The sequence below is a fragment of the Macadamia integrifolia genome, chromosome 2, assembly GCF_013358625.1.
Source record: "Macadamia integrifolia cultivar HAES 741 chromosome 2, SCU_Mint_v3, whole genome shotgun sequence".
Taxonomy (NCBI): domain Eukaryota; kingdom Viridiplantae; phylum Streptophyta; class Magnoliopsida; order Proteales; family Proteaceae; genus Macadamia; species Macadamia integrifolia.
In genome coordinates, this window is record NC_056558.1 from 40,015,474 (window position 1) to 40,019,516 (window position 4,043).

General features: G+C 39.5%; 1 non-coding gene and 1 pseudogene across 1 annotated transcript; one reads left to right on the forward strand and one right to left on the reverse strand.

The window, feature by feature from the left end:
* The first annotated feature begins 880 nt into the window (after positions 1 to 880).
* On the forward strand, positions 881 to 972 carry LOC122072487. The gene has a single exon (XR_006138501.1). It is a non-coding gene; the product is annotated as a small nucleolar RNA Z122 (small nucleolar RNA).
* Positions 973 to 3,086: 2,114 nt separating this feature from the next.
* Positions 3,087 to 3,787, reverse strand: LOC122065564 (annotated as a pseudogene).
* Between the last annotated feature and the right edge of the window lie 256 nt (positions 3,788 to 4,043).

Genomic DNA, 4,043 nt, shown 5'->3' on the forward strand with positions numbered 1-4,043 from the left:
CCGCAACCATTTTACCTTTAAAATAATATCTTCAGTTTTTTTTTTCTTTTCAAGACATGCCAAGTACGAAAGGAATTTCTTTCAAAAAAAAAAAAACAGTATAATTTTGTTACAAAACATAGCCTTACTGATTACCAAGCACATAAGGAACTTAGAGAAACTGTCGCCCTAATTTGAACGGTGAGATTCTTAACATGAAACCAATGATGGACGGTTTGGATCAAACTAGATGATATCTGGGACCTTATAAATGCCACCATGAGCTCATGACCTAGGTTAGATTGTGAGAGCTGTATTGAGCGGGGAGGGAGGCAGAGAGAGAGAGAGGGACGCACAGAGCCTGAGTTTCGTAGCACTTGAAGAGACGGAGATCTGCTCAAGACGGCCAGCGATTCACCAGAAACAGAAATTAGAGGGCGAGTTCCGTAAGGAGCCGAACTTGCGTATTTGTTTCTGGTAAATCGCTGATCCCGTTTAGAGCTTAATTCCGATCTGGAGATTTGATTCAACCACCGGTCCAGCTAGAGGGGCTTCTGTCGATAGTCCTTGGAGGAACTCTTCCATTGAAATTGTGTTACAGAGCTTGGAGAGGACGCAAAGCAGCTTCAATGGCTGTACGAGGATTTCAAATATCTTTTTTTTTTTTTTTTTTTTTTTTTTTTTTTTTTTTTTTAATTTAGTTGGTTTCTTCCGATATTTTCCCCCATATTTATGCCGTTATTTTTTGAAGTATATATGAGGCGGGTTCTTTCGGCCAATGTTGAACTTCTTCTTCTGATGTTCATAAGGATTGGAATCCTGTTAGCTTTTGTGTTTTCTTTTCTGATTACTTCTAGTAGTCTCCGTTTTTTGCTGATTTCCTCTCTGTTTTGTGTTGAAGTTTGGGAAATGATGAAAAAGATATCTTCAATTAAGCAGAAGCTCCATTGTTGTGCTATGTTGAATGATTTTGCACGTCAGTCTGATCCCAAATCTCTGTTTTTTCTTGTCCTCCATTTTCCTTTAACGGTTGATTTTTCTGAGTAACGTTCCTTTGTACTGTCAAGCTTTGGCCTCTGAGTTTGATATTCGTTAAGGTTTCCAATCTCAAGTGCTTACAATGTCATAAGCCAAAAAAGTCTCATCTTTTGCTCTCTGTTTCTTCCTTGGCTCTAGTAGAAAACGAAACAGTAGAAGGGCCAATCCATTTGGGTTCTAAGCCTCTAATCATCGCTTCTGGTTGTGTGATCTTGTTCTATTGCGTTTATTGCTTATGGACGGTCAAGTGCTGATTAGTGATTCTTTGTGATTCAACGCCGTCAGCACTCAACATTATTTCATAAGCTACATTGAATTCCAAAGCCAACTCTGTTTTTTCAAGTCCTCTTTCATTGTCTATGTTAGAGGTTACTAATCCACTCTGTGGCTTACATTACCATATCAATTGGTTTCTTTTTGGGTTGTTAAAGCTTTATGAGCTCAACTCACTGAAAGGGAATTGGCCAAGTTGAAGTCTCTTGATGTTGCCTTGTATCGATGCTACCCTGCTGATTGATTATGACTGATGAATGGCACCTGTGTTGGATCCTCTTTGTGTTGGACTCTCTTTTTTTCTCTCACAAATGGTTTAGGTGTTATCAAGAGTACCCAAGAATCGGCCTTAAAGATAAACATAAGCATCTCGAACAGTACTGAAAATGATTTCTTTTTTGTTATTTCTCTCTTAAATTTTGAAGAAAATGAAACATATTATTTCTTGTGGGGAAGGAAAAAACATTTCTGAACATTTTTAACAGTTATTAATGAAGCAGAGGGGAGCAATAGATACCATTGCAGGTGAGGAAAGAAATATTGCTTTGGCATTTGGGCGTAGTAGTTTAGGGAAGCAGTTTATGAGGAGATTGTGGTGGGAGGATGGTTTATTAAGAACTTGATGGATTTTGTGTTGATCGTAGTGGTTGGATTGATTTTCATACGGGTGAAGAGTAGGGAGGGTTGTAATAGTAGGGAGGGTTGTAATGGTGGGCATGTAGCCCCTGCATGTTGCCACTTTTGTATAGACCTCTGCCCAATCTCCTCCTGAAACCCTACTTTGCAAACACCTTTTCAAACCTTGGTGGGCATGTAGCCTCTGCATGTTGCCACTTTTGTATAAACCTCTGCCCAATCTCCTTCTGAAACCCTACTTTGCAAACACCCTTTCAAACCTTGGTGGGCATGTTGCCACTTTTCTTTAAACCTCTGCCCATTCTCCTCCTGAAACCCTACTTTGCAAAAACCCTCTCAAACTTTTCTCTATTGTTGATGCAGCAGAGTCGCCAATAGCATCTGTTGCAGCCCCCAAACTCACTCGCAATTTAGTAGGTCCCTTTCAGTGGGCTTCATTCTTCAGTCGGATTTTTCTTCACTAGATTGAAGAAGATGTTGATGTGCAATCGAGTCGTCTTCTGTCATGGATCTCTCACTTACATTCCCGAATTGGACCAAAAACTAATGGGAGAACGAGAAAGTTCTGGGAATTTTAAAAACTGATGGGAGAGAGTTCTGGGAATTCTTATTTTTTCTAAAGCTGTCAAATGTTGGTGGGTGGGAAAGATCAACTTAAATTTCATCTGTACTTTTCCCATCTTTCACTATACACATTTATGTATTTTCCATATTGATAACATTACCATTCTGAACACCCTCCTAAACGAAAGGTCCCAATTAAAAGCGGTTCACATCCTCTTTTGTGGGTATGGCAAGCATCGGACGGCCGAGATGGCATGGGCACACGCCCCGATGCCATGCTGGCCATTGGATGCTTGCTGCTCCACCACACCAGCGGCAGAGGATTTTTTTTGCATTAAAAGGGATGGAAACTTGCTATGATGGGTCTTACATGTGGGTTGGAATGGAAGGGAATAATAGAAAGGGAAATTACTTACATCCACGAGAAAAGTAATTACAAACAAGATAAACGGATTTTAAACTTAATTTATGATTACAAAAATTGATTTTAAAAATATTTATTTAATATCCAAATCATTTAATGTTCGACCTACTTAAGATAAAAGTAAAATTAAACTTATTAAAGTATCCTTCTACAGCACTGTTGTTCATAAGCACTAATCATTTTCCATGTCCCCTTGAAAAGTGTGTGTTTCCCTCGTCTCTTCCAGTCGACTCGTTTTGGTTCCCTCGTCTCTTCCGATAATAAAGTGAACATTTGGGCACAGGCGGCAAACTTGGGGAATGACTTTCAACAAGGAGATCTGCACCCTTCTGGTAAACCAGCCTAATTACCCCAACTATGATACTTTTATCGTAGCTGAGTCTACTTGTTGCGGGTTTAAACATAGTTGTGTCCACAGCATTTGGTATTGCAAAGACCTTTTGTGGGGGCAAAACAAAACCTGATCTCAGGACTGTACCTTATTCATGTGGACACTACCGACATCAGCAAATCCATGGAGTGAATGATTAGTAAACACAACTTTGTGATCCCATGGTGCGTGCATGCATCAGAGCTGCATGACATAGAGTTGAGAAGGCTTGATGTCCATGAACCAAAGATATCTTTTCTCGAATGAGAATTATCTTCAAAATCGGAAGTTGTCCCATAAATTCTCGGTAATGTGTTCTGCATCAGGAATGGCCTCCAAGGTATATAATAAACTTTCAAACCACCAGTAATAAATCGCACCCCACAGAGGTTTCCATGGGCATGAGTTAGGACCACCACCTGGTGACCAAGCTTAAGCAAGCATTGTGATGGATGATAAATGTGATTCTCCACACTCTGTGTTGGTCCACCCATTGCATCCATAGATATCATAAACCTAGCTAGGTTGCAGAAAATGATGTTAAGGCAATGTTATTGTAATGCATGTTTAGAAATAATAAATATCAAAGAGGTTTCGATGAAGAAATTTTATCTAATTGACGAAGTGGCTTCTTCTCTACATGTATTGCAACATATCTGTTTATCCTTAATCTTAGTAACCTAATCTTGTGGTAGGACCCTTCCAACTATCGCACTGTCATGTACTCTTTTTTTGTATCGGTTGGTAAGATTGTGTAAT